The sequence below is a fragment of the Pleurodeles waltl genome, chromosome 1_2 (genome assembly GCF_031143425.1).
Source record: "Pleurodeles waltl isolate 20211129_DDA chromosome 1_2, aPleWal1.hap1.20221129, whole genome shotgun sequence".
Taxonomy (NCBI): Eukaryota; Metazoa; Chordata; class Amphibia; order Caudata; family Salamandridae; genus Pleurodeles; species Pleurodeles waltl.
The window spans coordinates 1,268,648,601-1,268,664,305 of record NC_090437.1 but is presented as its reverse complement, the minus strand read 5'-3'; positions in this window follow the sequence as shown (position 1 = coordinate 1,268,664,305).

Below are 15,705 nucleotides of genomic sequence, written 5' to 3'. Positions count from 1 at the left end.
GATTTTGCTCTTTGGCTCTAGGGAATTGTGGAGCTCATGTTGGTGGCCTTCATCGTGTGGCGACCTGCCTGCCTCCATAACCTCCACCAGAAATTTGGAGGTCATGTTTGACAATTGTTTGTCATTCAAGTCTCAAGTTAACTCTACTTCCAAAGCTTGTTTTGGACTCTTGAAAAATGTTTTTCCTTATTTACAAAAGGAGCTCAGAAATATGGTGTCCGTCGCTTTGGTGATCTCCAAACTGGATTACTGCAATGCCTTGATGCTAAATGTTGATAAAGACTTGCTCTGCAAATTACAACTGATCCAGAATACGGCTGCTTGTCTAATATTAGATCTTCCCCGCTCAGCTTCTGCTAGCGGCAGTCTTAAACAATTACATTGGGTATCTGTGGGGAAGCACATCATTTTCAAGACTCTTTGTGTGGCGCATAAGTCCCTTTATTCGTTAGGATCTGAATACCTTTCTTCTACGCTACGCTAGTATGTGCCTGGTCTACAGCTTAGATCTGCAGGTTCTCACCTGATCCATGTACCTCGTACTCGTAAGGCCAGATGGGGTGGCAAAACATTTGTAGTGGCTGCTGCCAAACACTGGAACACTCTCCACCTGACTATTAGGAAGGAACATAACTTTCTGGCCTTTAGGAAGCAGTTGAAAACCTGGCTCTTTCCTCAGTAGTTCTGCTATTTCTCCCTTTCGTCATGCTTTTCTGTCACTCTCCTTATTGTTGCTTAGCACTTCAATGCTACGGCCGGAATGCGCTCTACAAATACAGATACATACATACATACTTCATCGCTGGAACCAGGTTTAAAAATAGGACCCTTGGACCCACTCTTCAGTATACTCCTAGACCTGCAGAGGACACTCAGAAAGGCTCCTTGTACTTCAGAGGACTGCTCTTCTGTTTGAGGCCTGCTTTTTACTTAAGAGGACCGCCCTGCTGCTACCAGAGCTCTTCCCTGCTGCCGGAAGCCTACCTGTAACCTCAGATGACTGTCCTGCTTTTTGAGGCCTGCCTTGTTGCTTGAACCCAGGACCACCAGAGTGATTCTAGGGATAGTTGGCTACAACAACTTGTACTCTGCACCTTGTCCCTGCCTGAAGTGAGTCCTGCCCTCCAAGTGATACCCACCCAGTCCTGGAGTGCTGGAAGCAGTGGTAAAAAAGTCAAAAACTAAAACTGAGGAATATTTTACACTAAAAAGTGGTCTGAGAACCAAGAGACAAGGACCTACCTGCTCGCTGATCAACCCGAGGAGCATCACCGGTAGACCTGGATTCCCACTACATTCTTCTCCGCAGCAGGAAATCCTGTTTAAATGCTCCTCTCAGAAGGGGTCTCTGGCCTTGTGAAACCCTCGTCAGCTAAATACTCAGCTTTGTCTCACTGGAGATTATTGACTTCCAAAAAAGTGACAAAGTGTAAGTGAAGAACTCTTCACTACAACATCGTCCAGCAGATCCCCGATGACAACTTCTTCTCCTCGGACACTACTGGCTGGCTTGCCCCATTGAGCTTTACCTTCACACAGCTTTCTTCAAAACCTCTTTTAAGTTCAAAGGTAAACCTAGACCGGGCCCAGTCCACCTCTTGTATTTAAACGGTGCTCCATCATGGTCAGCATCAACTTTTGATTTTGCACTGGTCTCGCTTGACTAGATGTTCCGCACTGATCTTGAAATGCTAGTTTTCACTAAAACATTCAAAAAATTATAACTTGAATTCTTCTGATTGGATATAATTTGCTTTGGTGCAAGATTATTTAGTATATTTGTCACTGTTTTTCTAAATTGGTGTGGGATTTTTCCTGTGTTATGTTTTCACTTTATTACTGTTTGTGGGCTACATACATACCTTACATCTCAAGTGAAGTCTGACTCCTTTTGTGTCAAGCTCCCAGAGAGTTAAACCCAGGTTAATTTAGTGACTTCTGTGTTTCACCCTGACAGGGATTGTGGTTGTTGCTTGAGAAGGGTTCAGAACCCTCGGCATCAACCAAAACATTTCCCTACAATGCTTCATTGAGCCATATGGGGAACCCAATGTATGGGGAAATATTACAGTGATTATAGTAAAGAAGGAGATTTTAGTGACCTCTGTATTCTTCTCTTTAAAGGAAGTTGTCAGAGGCATTAATTCCAATGTCCATCAGGCAATGGGGTTGCGCATAGACCATCACCTGCAGGTGACGGGAAGGAATACAAAGGCAGAAACTTCTGGAGTTTATTGATGATAGCAGTTCTCTGACTGATCTATTGGTGTCAGTACTGTATTAATGATGGTTTGATTTCAGTAAACTATAATAAAGTTGAAAGTGAAGCTTGTCTTTTTAGTTGTGGTGTTTCTTCCCAAATGTTTCAGTGCCTCTGTTAATTAGGCTTAATCATTATCACTCTTTGCAGAACAAGCCAATATAGTGTAATACACAAGAAATCAATGTGGTTTTAACTGGAGTCAGAGATAGCAAGAGGATAAACTGCTGTACTAAAATCCTGGGGTTGTTTAATAAGGAACTGGAGAGTACTTTTTCAAAGTGCCCTTAGGTCAAGCATCTTGCAAGGTCTTACACTGGTCCTGAATTTTGACATAATTAACACTAACCATATGATACATTGGTTGAGGGGAAAGTTAATTGTTTCTGGTCATTTTGTATTATTATGTGTTTCCAGTCATAGTGATGGTGCTCCAGGGATATAAATATTGTGCACAGGGTGTGTCATATGGAGTGGTTGGTTTTAGATACTAGTTGTTGCAGCTTTAATGCTTCTACATTTGATGGGAGATGTATTTATGTTTGAATTTGTTTCTTAACTCAGTTATTGAGTTATACAGAGAACTTAGGTGGCAGTCGCTGATGACTGGAGCAATGCATTGAAAAAGGCTTCTGATTTGTCTGTGTGGCGGTTTGTCTGTATATAATTTGGAAACAAATGAAACAGTGGAGGAAGATGATCAACCTTCCCTTACGAATTAAGAATCTACAACTGTGAACCCTGAAGCTCTTGAGCTTTTGATGACAACGGGAGCTCCCAGTGACAGAGTATTTGGTCAAATCGTAACCCAGGGTTGAGGCATCCTCTCATAGAAAATTGCTAGTTATAAAAAATAGAGGTCCTAGCAAGAATCTGTGAACCAATAGAAGATGTTCAATTGGTTCTCATTCACAGACCTTGTTCATGATTTATGCATTGTTGATTATGGAGGTCATTGGGTGATTGGGGCGAGCAGAAGAAATGGATGTACAGAGGTAAAAGGATAGAACATAGGGTGAATGGGAAAGGGGGGAATCTTGGATGAGGGTATGAGAATAAGGTGAAGATAGGAGAGTTAAAGATGGAGGTAGATTGGGGACACTTAAAACTAAAGTGCTACAAATTGATGGGTGTGGTCTTCAAGGCAATGGATTAATGCAAATGATGTATGTGAAAAGATAGTAGCTTTAGAAGGAGGGATATGCAGACAGACATTCAGGGAAGGAAGGGTGTGAGAAAATGCCCCTTTTGCATGGTCACCACCATTTGTTTCTTAAATTCTATTGTTGATTGTTAGACTCTGATAACTGGGTTACTGTTGCTCAATGCCCGATGTACGTGTTATGACCCTTAAACATGTAAAAATTGACCAATAGTAGAATGGCATATTTAACTGTCCTATATGCTCATAGCATATACCGTATAAACCACACCTATGGCATTGAAAGGTAGTTTTGTCACCTGTGCTCTGCAGAATTATTTTTCCATCCACTAATGTGATACAGGAAAAATGGCTGCAGGCTGACTGCTGTAATCTAAACCTGCAGCACGAGTTGTCAATATAAATCTTTTGAAAGGGTAAAAACTTTCCTTTTAAATATTAATATGTCAACCCTATTGTAACAGAGTAGCTGTTACAGCTGGCCCCACTTATTGTGTGGGGCCACTAAACGAGTACCCTGGGGGGTACTTTAAAAAACTACGCTCGGTTCGTAGGGTGCGGCAACCCGGAAGAAGAGGGTTGCAACGCTGCACTAGTGGCGGAGAGGAGGAGAAAGACACTAGATAGGGAGGAGGACGGATGGGAGGAAAGAGGTACATCAGAAGAGAAGGAGGATGTGTGGAGGGGGACAAGGAATCCTTCTATCAGAAGGAGAGAGGAGAGCGACGCGGAGACAGAGGAGGCAGAAAAGGCATGGGAAATGGATTTCCCAGCCAAAGCCGAGTCGTCAGAGGAGAACGCCGTAATCACCCGCCAGAGGGACGTGGCTACTACAGGTATGGACTTATTTGCCAAACCTGTATACTTATTTCAAACGTGGGAAGGAGGGGAAGGGAGGGAAAAGCCAAACAGAAGCATAGATAGAGAGAGAGAAGTGGGGATCTATTTAATGTTTTTTTTTCTTTCTCCATCCAATTTCCCCTTTATGCAGCAAGAGCACTTGTACACTTAAAGAGGATTAGGAATTACACTTTTATCCACAGACCTCACCAGTCCCCCTCTCCTTTTCCCTTTTCCCCCTCCCACCAGGTGTGAACAATTTACCACAAAGGAGAAAATATACTTACCTATTCCCTACTCTTTTCCTTCTTTTTTTTCCTCTGACATCCATGTTTCAGGAACGGTGCCTCTGAAACCGGAGATACCTACCAAAAGGAAGAGAGGAGACAACAATAAATACAACAGGAAGATATACCGACAGAGAAGCTATCAAGAAAAGAAGAAGTAACTGGAGTAAACTAAAAGAGAGAGGGACAAGGAAAGGATAAAAAAAGACAAGAGGAAACAGATTGAATAAACTTTTGACAATAATAAAGGAAATATCCTTACTCATTAAAAGAATCATGTGATCCCTCTTTATTCCTATACTTATATTTGACAAACAGAAGCACCTTACATACACCCAAGACACCTATATAAACCTTATAGCCTACAAAGTAGGGTGTATGGATTTAAAAGTGGGGCACATAGAAATGGAATGTTATGATGTCCCAACAGTGACAAGACAACAAAAGCAATTTTGAATGCTGAAGGCGGTGGCTGTCTGAGAAGAAAATGGATGGATTAACAAAATAATTCCGCTATCTTGGGTTTGGGGCCAGCTGGAAAAATGTTTCAACACTAATTAACATTTATTAAAATCCCAATCTAAATGTACAGTTAGGTTTTTAATACCTATTTAGGAAAAGGAGCTTTTGTGAAAGTTACCTTTTTTCTGTCTGAAGCTCCTAGAGAATAATTGCTTTAACTCTCCAGTTGCTGCCCAGCTAATGCTTGATCATAATGAATTGTGAAAACAGCTCCCATAGTGGGAACAATGGCCTGGAAGTGGGGACCCTTGTAGAAAGACTAGCTAGGGTGGATCCAAGAACTTCATTTCCTTGTAAAGAGGTCTGCCTTTTCCCAAGTGAATATAAGGTTCAACGCGAAGAAGGCAACCATTTGTTCCCCCAAGCCAGCATGGCACCAATAGAGGAACTACCACCAGAACAAGTTTTGAGTGACCACTGCAGGGGCTGCTCTTTTCTCTGGTCACACATCTGGCTGGGCATACCAGCTTTGTACAAGGGAGGAATGGTTTCTCCATCCTGAATTTCAGGAGTAAGGTACACTGTTGGTTTATTTGCAGTAAGGCAAACAAGACTACTGCAAAAGAGGCTAGGATTGCCTCTGGAAATGTTTACCCCATTGGCTTGGGAGGATCCAGATGTCAACACACTAGAGTTGTGTGAAATTTGTGCAAATTACTTTCACGTAATTAAGCTAAAGAATGGCTAAATTGCACAAAAGTCCATGCAATTACTTGAAATGCAAATCCAATATTGTTGGACTTTTGCTTTTGCAGGGTCATCCCCAGACTTTTTTGCCTCCTGCCTCCTATATTTTTCTGACATGTTGCTGTTGGCTTTTCAACTCTGAGCACTTTACCACTGCTAACCAGTGCTAAAGTGCATATGCTCTCCTGTTTAAATTGTATGTAAGTGGTTTATCCATGATTGGCATATTTGATTTACCAGTAAGTCCCTAGTAAGGGGCACTAGAGGTGCCAGGGCCTGTAAATCAAATGCTACTAGTGGGCCTGCAGCACTGGTTGTGCCACCCACATAAGTAGCTCTGTAATCATGTCTCAGACCTGCCACTGCAGTGTCTGTGTGTGTATTTTTACACTGTAAAGTCGACTTGGCAAGTGTACCCACTTGCCAGGCCTAAACCTTCCCTTTCCTTACATGTAAGGCACCCCTAAGGTATGCCCTAGGTAGCCCCAAGGGCAGGGTGCAGTGTATGGATAAGGTAGGACATATAGTAATGTGGTTTATATGTCCTGACAGTGAAATACTGCCAATTTCGTTTTCACTGTTGCAAGGTCTGTCTCTCTCTCATAGGATAATATGGGGGCTACCTTTAAATATGATTAAAGTGTAGATTCCCCTAGAGAAGAGATGGACAGGTGGAGTTTGGGATCCCTGAACTCACAATTTAAAAATGCATCTTTTAGTAAAGTTGATTTTGAGATTGTGAGTTTGGAAATGCCACTTTTAGAAAGTGAGCATTTTCTTGCTTAAACCATTCTGTGACTCTGCCTTGTTTGTGGATTCCCTGTCTGGGTCAGTTGACAGTTGGGTTGTTTTTCACCTCACACCAGACAGTGACACAAAGGGAGCTGGGGTGTGATCTGCATTCCTGATTAGCCATCTCTGCTAGGAGGGAGGGGTGGAGTGGTCACTCTCATCTGAAAGGACTGTGCCTGCCTCTGACAATGCTGTCTCCAGCCCCCTGGTGTGTGTCTGAGGCCTTGCCTGGGCAAGGCAGGATTTCACAAGAAGGTGTGAGTCCCCTTTGAAGGAAGGTGACTTCAAAGACTAAAATGGGTATAAGAAGGGCACCCAAACTTACAAACTTTAGAAACACTTCTGGAATCAAGAGGAACCTCTGCCTGGAGAAGAGCTGATCGCTGAGGAACAAGTGCTGCCCTGCCTGTGACTGTGCTTTGTGGAGCTTTCCTGCAGTGCTGCTTCTGCCTGAGTAAGAGGGCAAAGACTGGACTTTGTGTGCCTTCCATCTTGAAGAAGAAATCTCCAAGGGCTTGATGTAGAGCTTGCCTCCTGTTGTTGAAGTCTCAGGGATAGCAAAGACTTCTTCCTGCCAGCACCTGGAGTCTCTGGAGAGACCCCTACTCTGCTCTGTGGTGCCCTTCCAGTTCCTGGGACCCTGAAAGGAGAGGCTGGCAGCCTAAGGACAAAAATACACGCACCGTGCGGAGAAAAGATCGACGCGAATCCGATCGCAGCTGAGAAAACGACGCGACGCCGGCTCCGCAGCTGAGAAACGACGCCGCAGGAAACGCGACCGGAGAATCGACGCCCGGAGCAGGAGAAACGACGCGCAGCATCGCTGACGAAGGCTGAGAGATCGCAACCAGCGCCGCGGGACTTTCGGACCGTCGCGTGGCTGGCTTTTTCGACGCGCCTCGCCGTGCCGAGCTGTTTTCAACGCATATACCCGTGCAGGGTTATTTTCGACGCACACCGCCCGTGCGGGGTTATTTTTGCCGCAAATCAGGTACATTTTCACGCTAGCAGCGCTAGTGTGTTGTTACAACTACCTAAAGACTCTTTTTATTTTAAACCTTTTAAAAATCATAACTTGACTTGTGTATGTTGGATTTTTGTCGTTTTGGTCTTGTTTTGTCTAGATAAATATTTCCTATTTTTCTAAACTGGTGTTGTGTCATTTTGTAGTGTTTTCATTAAGTTACTGTGTGTGTTGGTACAAATACTTTACGCCCAGCACTCTGAGGTTAAGCCTACTGCTCTGCCAAGCTACCAAGGGGGTAAGCAGGGGTTAGCTGAGGGTGATTCTCTTTTATCCTAACTAGAGTGAGGGTCCTTGCTTGAACAGGGGGTAACCTGACTGTCAACCAAAGACCCCATTTCTAACATTGGTGACCAGCGGTCGGGATTTGGACTTGTATTTGTACTTGACATACAGTAATTAAGTGTACACTACTGTTTTGATCTCAGACCACTACACGACCACATACTACTTGTTTGGTGATCTTTTGATTTTTCTCTTAAGGACTCTTTTTATTCTACTTCCATGATTTTGCTGATCCCTTTTACTTCATTGGGAAATTATTTTTTTTCTGCCTTTGGAACTTTGCACTTGTGACCATCATGTCTCAATCTGGAGATGCAACAGCTGGAGCTGTGTTTGAAATGGAGAAACTGAAGGAGTACTCAGTTGCTCAATTGAAACAGTTCCTTAAAGATCTTGACTGTCCCACTGAGAGCTCCACCAGGGAGGGGGAGCTGCAACAGGCACAGAGGGCCGGGGTGACAATCAAGAAGGCTGGAGGGCACACAGAGGAGGAGAATGTGGGTGGGGAAGTGCAGAGGATACACAGTGGTGTAGTGGAGGTACCTGTTACGCCTGGGGGGAGGGTCCCCAGGAGGGATAGCAGGGTGTCACCCAAGGGTCTGACTCCTGAAGAGTTACAGGACAGACGGGCAGACAGGGCTCGCCGATTCAAGGAGTTGGAAGAAAGGAGGAGGGACTTAGAGATTAAAAAAATGATTTATGCTTACGAGCTTAAATTGAAAGAGCTGGAAGTCATGAGGGCTGAGTCCAGCTGGAATGGTGGCAGCAACAATTGTATATCCAGTGATGCTGCAGAAGTACACATGCCCAGAGAGGTGGTGCCCTACTTGAAGGAGGGAGTTAACACACGCCAGGAGGTTCAGGGGTATGAGGTAGCTCCAGTGATGCACAGGGTCCCTGAGGTGGATTGGGGAACTGGCATGGGGAGTCATATTCCTACTGGTGGGAGGGACACTCTACTGACTCTAGTTGAGAGTGACAGGGAGAGGGGTTCCCCCCAGGTAGAAGTCCTGGTTATGGAGTGTGAAAACATCCCAGAAGAGTGTGGGTTGAGTGTCAGGGACAGTCAGGTACTGTCTCACCAGTCTCAGGAGGGTGATGTGGGGTGCTTTTTCAAAGCAGAGTCACTGGATGGTTGGGTGAAGGGTACTTTGGTTAATTCATGTGAGGGGCTGAGTGATGTAATTGCTGGAGAGCATATGTCTAGTCCTTATGTTCCAGAGCTATGCCAACACCAGGTGGAGTGTGAGTTCTCTGACCCCAGGGAGCTTACAATGGAGGCAGACTTCTGGGTGAGTACCAGAGAGTCTGAAGAGGCATTTGGGGGTGCTCCTGAGAGGAGTGGTCTAGGTAGTTCCCAACCAGGTGAGGTAGGGAAGGATTGTAGTGTCCCAGGTAGGTCCCAGTGTAGTGGGATGGGTGAGGGACCCCATGTCCAGTCTCAGAGGAGAGGGAATGGGGATGGGTTGAGGCCCAAGGTGCCCGAGATCCGGTCCCAGGTCCTGGAGGGTTCCCTGCGGGAACACCAGGAGGGGAGCCTAGCCTGTACCATAGGGCCATCTGTTGAGGGAGACCCCACAGTGTCAGGAGAACTTGGGGGGGCCGCTGTAGCCAGCGTCCCACCAGTTCTGGTGTCTGGCAGTACCACTCCTAGTGAGGGGGTGCAGAAGTCCAGACAGAGGGTTGAGAGGGGGTTGCGGACCCCAGTGGAGAACCTGGAGGGTCAGGGGTCAGCTCTGAGAGCAGAGCCCCCCATGAATGACCTTGGTGAGACCATTTCTGGGTTGGGGGGAATCCAGACTCTGTCAGATGGGCAGAGGTCAGGAGACCTGCGCCAGCCAGACTCTTGTGTGGCCCTTCGGGACAGTGTGTCCCTTGAGGGGGGTAAGTGTGCCCCCCTGGAAGTCCTGGTGTGCCAGGCAATGGTTCAACCGCAGGGTGGTGACTCTGGGTTGAATGATCAGGTTCAGGGGGTAAACTCTGACCTGATGGGGGGTAAGTGTGCTCCCAAGGAAGTCCTGGTGTGCCAGGCAGTGGTCCAACCGCAGGGTGGTGACCCTGGGTTGGATGACCAGATTCAGAGGGTAAACTCTGACCTGGTAGGGGGTAGGTATGCCCCCCAAGAAGTCCTGGTTTGCCAGGCAGTGATCCAGTCTGTGGGTACAGGCCCTGGATTGGGAGGCCAGGTTAAGGGTGTCCCCCCTGACCTGGAGGAAGGGGCTACTGCTAACAGTGCCCCTACCATGTTGTCTTCTGGGGGGGCCGCTCCTAGTTGGGTGGTTCAGGACCCCAGAAGAGAGGGCAGGGGGAGGGAAGCCTCACCCCTGGCCCTGGTCCAACCTGAAGGTACAGACCCCAGGTTGGAGGATCAGTTGCAGGTTAACATCCCTGCACTGATGGAAGAATTGTGCAGGACTGCTTCTACAAGCACCCTGACAGTTTTTGACTCTGGGGGTGCCGCTTCTGCAGGGAGGGTACAGAGCCCCAGAGGGGAGGACCAGGGTCAGGTTGTCATCCCTGACCTGGTGGAAGAGAGAGTGGTCAAAGGGTGCCAGGCACCTGGGGCTACCACCCCCCACTCTCCACAGTCACAGTGGTTAGAGAGGCCTGAGGTCGGGCTCTCATCCCTGACAGTTGTCTGGGGCCACTGTGGCTTGCTGTCCTGGTGGACAGAGTTGCCCCTGGGGGGGGAAGGACGAGAGTCACACCCCAGGGGTGGAGTGGGCAACACCATTGTGTTGGCCCTGGTGGTACTATCTGCCCATTGCAATACATCTGTGAGCAAAGTAAAGTTAGGTGTTGCACAGATGGTGTCTGTAGATGTGGAGAAGGGTTCCCCATGGGTTAGCTTAGTGGGCCCTGAGAGTATGGACAGAGAGATCCAACTGGAGTCAGGAAGGCGTAGAACTGGAGCATGCCCCTGCTGTTGTGGGCCTGGGTCCCTGTTCTATCGCCCCAATCAGGGAAGTACATCAAGGTATTGATTGTTCTCCCCTGGCTTTAGGCTGGTAGGGGGTCGTGTTGGACTTTTGCTTTTGCAGGGTCATCCCCAGACTTTTTTGCCTCCTGCCTCCTATATTTTTCTGACATGTTGCTGTTGGCTTTTCAACTCTGAGCACTTTACCACTGCTAACCAGTGCTAAAGTGCATATGCTCTCCTGTTTAAATTGTATGTAAGTGGTTTATCCATGATTGGCATATTTGATTTACCAGTAAGTCCCTAGTAAGGGGCACTAGAGGTGCCAGGGCCTGTAAATCAAATGCTACTAGTGGGCCTGCAGCACTGGTTGTGCCACCCACATAAGTAGCTCTGTAATCATGTCTCAGACCTGCCACTGCAGTGTCTGTGTGTGTATTTTTACACTGTAAAGTCGACTTGGCAAGTGTACCCACTTGCCAGGCCTAAACCTTCCCTTTCCTTACATGTAAGGCACCCCTAAGGTATGCCCTAGGTAGCCCCAAGGGCAGGGTGCAGTGTATGGATAAGGTAGGACATATAGTAATGTGGTTTATATGTCCTGACAGTGAAATACTGCCAATTTCGTTTTCACTGTTGCAAGGTCTGTCTCTCTCTCATAGGATAATATGGGGGCTACCTTTAAATATGATTAAAGTGTAGATTCCCCTAGAGAAGAGATGGACAGGTGGAGTTTGGGATCCCTGAACTCACAATTTAAAAATGCATCTTTTAGTAAAGTTGATTTTGAGATTGTGAGTTTGGAAATGCCACTTTTAGAAAGTGAGCATTTTCTTGCTTAAACCATTCTGTGACTCTGCCTTGTTTGTGGATTCCCTGTCTGGGTCAGTTGACAGTTGGGTTGTTTTTCACCTCACACCAGACAGTGACACAAAGGGAGCTGGGGTGTGATCTGCATTCCTGATTAGCCATCTCTGCTAGGAGGGAGGGGTGGAGTGGTCACTCTCATCTGAAAGGACTGTGCCTGCCTCTGACAATGCTGTCTCCAGCCCCCTGGTGTGTGTCTGAGGCCTTGCCTGGGCAAGGCAGGATTTCACAAGAAGGTGTGAGTCCCCTTTGAAGGAAGGTGACTTCAAAGACTAAAATGGGTATAAGAAGGGCACCCAAACTTACAAACTTTAGAAACACTTCTGGAATCAAGAGGAACCTCTGCCTGGAGAAGAGCTGATCGCTGAGGAACAAGTGCTGCCCTGCCTGTGACTGTGCTTTGTGGAGCTTTCCTGCAGTGCTGCTTCTGCCTGAGTAAGAGGGCAAAGACTGGACTTTGTGTGCCTTCCATCTTGAAGAAGAAATCTCCAAGGGCTTGATGTAGAGCTTGCCTCCTGTTGTTGAAGTCTCAGGGATAGCAAAGACTTCTTCCTGCCAGCACCTGGAGTCTCTGGAGAGACCCCTACTCTGCTCTGTGGTGCCCTTCCAGTTCCTGGGACCCTGAAAGGAGAGGCTGGCAGCCTAAGGACAAAAATACACGCACCGCGCACCGTGCGGAGAAAAGATCGACGCGAATCCGATCGCAGCTGAGAAAACGACGCGACGCCGGCTCCGCAGCTGAGAAACGACGCCGCAGGAAACGCGACCGGAGAATCGACGCCCGGAGCAGGAGAAACGACGCGCAGCATCGCTGACGAAGGCTGAGAGATCGCAACCAGCGCCGCGGGACTTTCGGACCGTCGCGTGGCTGGCTTTTTCGACGCGCCTCGCCGTGCCGAGCTGTTTTCAACGCATATACCCGTGCAGGGTTATTTTCGACGCACACCGCCCGTGCGGGGTTATTTTTGCCGCAAATCAGGTACATTTTCACGCTAGCAGCGCTAGTGTGTTGTTACAACTACCTAAAGACTCTTTTTATTTTAAACCTTTTAAAAATCATAACTTGACTTGTGTATGTTGGATTTTTGTCGTTTTGGTCTTGTTTTGTCTAGATAAATATTTCCTATTTTTCTAAACTGGTGTTGTGTCATTTTGTAGTGTTTTCATTAAGTTACTGTGTGTGTTGGTACAAATACTTTACGCCCAGCACTCTGAGGTTAAGCCTACTGCTCTGCCAAGCTACCAAGGGGGTAAGCAGGGGTTAGCTGAGGGTGATTCTCTTTTATCCTAACTAGAGTGAGGGTCCTTGCTTGAACAGGGGGTAACCTGACTGTCAACCAAAGACCCCATTTCTAACAAATATGTTGCCCTCTATTTTACTGAGAAACACATGCTACTGAAACGTCTTGATACAAAGAATCATTTCTTGCTAACCAAATAAAAAAAACACAAAAGAACTGCAAAACACATCTGCTCACATTTTTCTGTGTATTTTTCATAAATGTTTATTGTGAATGGTGCACTAGCTGTAAGTTACACAAAATTGCATGAATTTGAATACTTCACATAAAAAATGTAGCATAAGATTTTCTGACCTCATCCGACTGCCAAACTCACAGGGGTCAACCCGGCGACCTCACCTTCAGTTGTATTACGATGATCCAACTGGGCTGACCTGAGGGAACATCAGATTACGACTTCCTGCCGGTCAGCCCAGCGGGGACAGTGCTACGGTACTGGCCAATACCATAGCAAAAGCACCCTCGGAATGTGCACTGTCTGCAAAGCAGGCAGTGCACATTCCAAGGGTGCTGGGCAGGGCAGACCCTGCACTGCCCACGACATGGTCATAGGCGGTGCAGGAATCCCCCTGTGGCCCACAGCTATTCTTTTCCGCCAGCCTTTTCATGGTGGTTAAACTGCCATGAAAAGGCTGGGGGAAAGGGAACTCATGATCAGCACGTGGACTCCGACCACTGCCATGCCGCCGGGAACCATGTTCCTGTGGGGACGGCGGTCCCCTGGTGGTCCTACTGACAAGGTCGTAATGTCGCGGTCAGACCGCCCGGAGTGCAAGACCGCCAGCCTCATAATGAGGCTCTAAATCCCAAAGTAACATCTTTGATCACAATGCACCTTTTTGGTGTATTGGGCCTGTTCTCCATTTCCCAATAAGTTGCACTACTGCAGAGCCTACCTCTCCCATAGGATAACTTTGGTGGATTCTTTATTATATTTAGCAAGCTCTAATTCCTAATTGAGGGAAGGTAGATGTATCATGTTTGGTACCTATGGAATTGTAGTGATGAGCCCTCTTTAATGGTAAAGTCGGACTTTGCATTACAAGTTTGAAAATGTCACTTTTGGAAAGTTGGCATTTTCTTGCCCTTAGGAATTTGTGCCTGCAGCCTGTCTTGGGTCACATGACTTGATGTAGCTCACAGTTAGACTTTATGAATTCCTTCCGGACAGTCACACAATAGAGGGATTAGGTACGCCTCAATGGGCCATAAAATGGCAGAATGGGTGGGAGGAGATGAGCACAGCCCCATTTGCACCTGAATAGACTGTGCCCTGCCTCCACACAAAAAGCCTAAAGACCCTGTAGTGTCACTGCAGCCAGCTTGGAGCCAGGACAGAGAGTCAATTAATTCCATAGACCTCAAAGAACCTTTCTAGATGATTCTCCCACCTTCCAGAATAAGAGCAGCAATGGATGAAAATAGGAACTTCAGATCCTCTCTTCAGTTAACTACTAGACCTGGAAAAGGACTCTCAGAGGACTGCCTGCTGCTGTGACCTGCTGTGCACCCTGCCCGACTGCTGTTGTCACTGGGAGAACTGTCCTACTGTCCGGAGCCTGCCTTAAACCCTCACAAGCCAGCCTTGCTGTTGAGCCCTGCATCTGCATCTGCACCTGCACCCAAGACTACTAGAAGTAACTCAACAGGCTAGCTGGCTGGCCTCATGTTCAGAGCCACAGAGACATAACAGGAGTGCATCTGGACCCAACCTAAGTGAGTGCTGAACCCCCAAGAGGTGTCCCATCAGTCATGGACCCCTGACCATGGTGCTAAATGTACTCAGAAGGCCAATTTTCAAAACTGAGAACAGACATGATTTGGCCAAAAAGGGCTCTGAGAACCAGGCGGAGACCAAGACCAACCTCCTTGCCTATTCTCTCGAGGTGCCTTGCTGGTTGGATTGACTTTGCTGCTTTTCCTGTTATGTTCTTCTCCACAGCAACAAATCTGTTTCAGCTGTCCTTTGCCAAAGGGGTATCTGATCTCATGGAACTGTCGTTGGCTACATCCCTCTATCTCATCCTGCTGCAGATTTGCGACTTCTATTTCATTGACTAATTCTGAAGGTAAAATTCTTCACCACAGCTTTGCTCCATAGTCATCTGATGATGACACTCCCTCCTCGGATGTTTCTGCAACCTTGTCCCGCTGAACGTCTATTGTCAATGACGTTTTTCTCTAGAAATGTTTTAAGTCCAAAGGTAAATGCTGACCAGGCTGAAACCACTTAAGGTCGGCCTTAACTTCCAACTTTAACCTGGTCTTGCAAGACTTGATGTCCACAGTTGGTGCTTTGATCTTTTAGGTGCTAGATTTCATCTAAAAGTTTAAAAATTCACAACTCCGGTTCTACTGATTCTACTAATTGGAATTTTGTCATTTTGGGGTCAACTAATTTATTAAAATTTACTCTAGTTTTCTCAATTGTTTTATATATTTCCTTATGTTGTGTTTTCAATTTATTATTGTTTGTGTGCTGCATAAATACTTTCCACATTGCCTCTAAGTTAAGTCTGATTGTTTTTATGCCAAGTTACCCAGGGTTAAGCACTGGTTAATTTAGAGACGTTTTGTGAATCACTCTGCAAAGGACTGTGGCTATTACTTGACAAGGGTTCACATCCCAGTCAAAAACCACCCAATTTCTCACAGGGATCATATATTTTCTCCATTAAAGTATAAAGGGAAGGGGCTGCCAATAGAAAAAAGAATAGCCTTGATAAATGAGAAGAATATTATAGAGCAAAAATATTAGGAC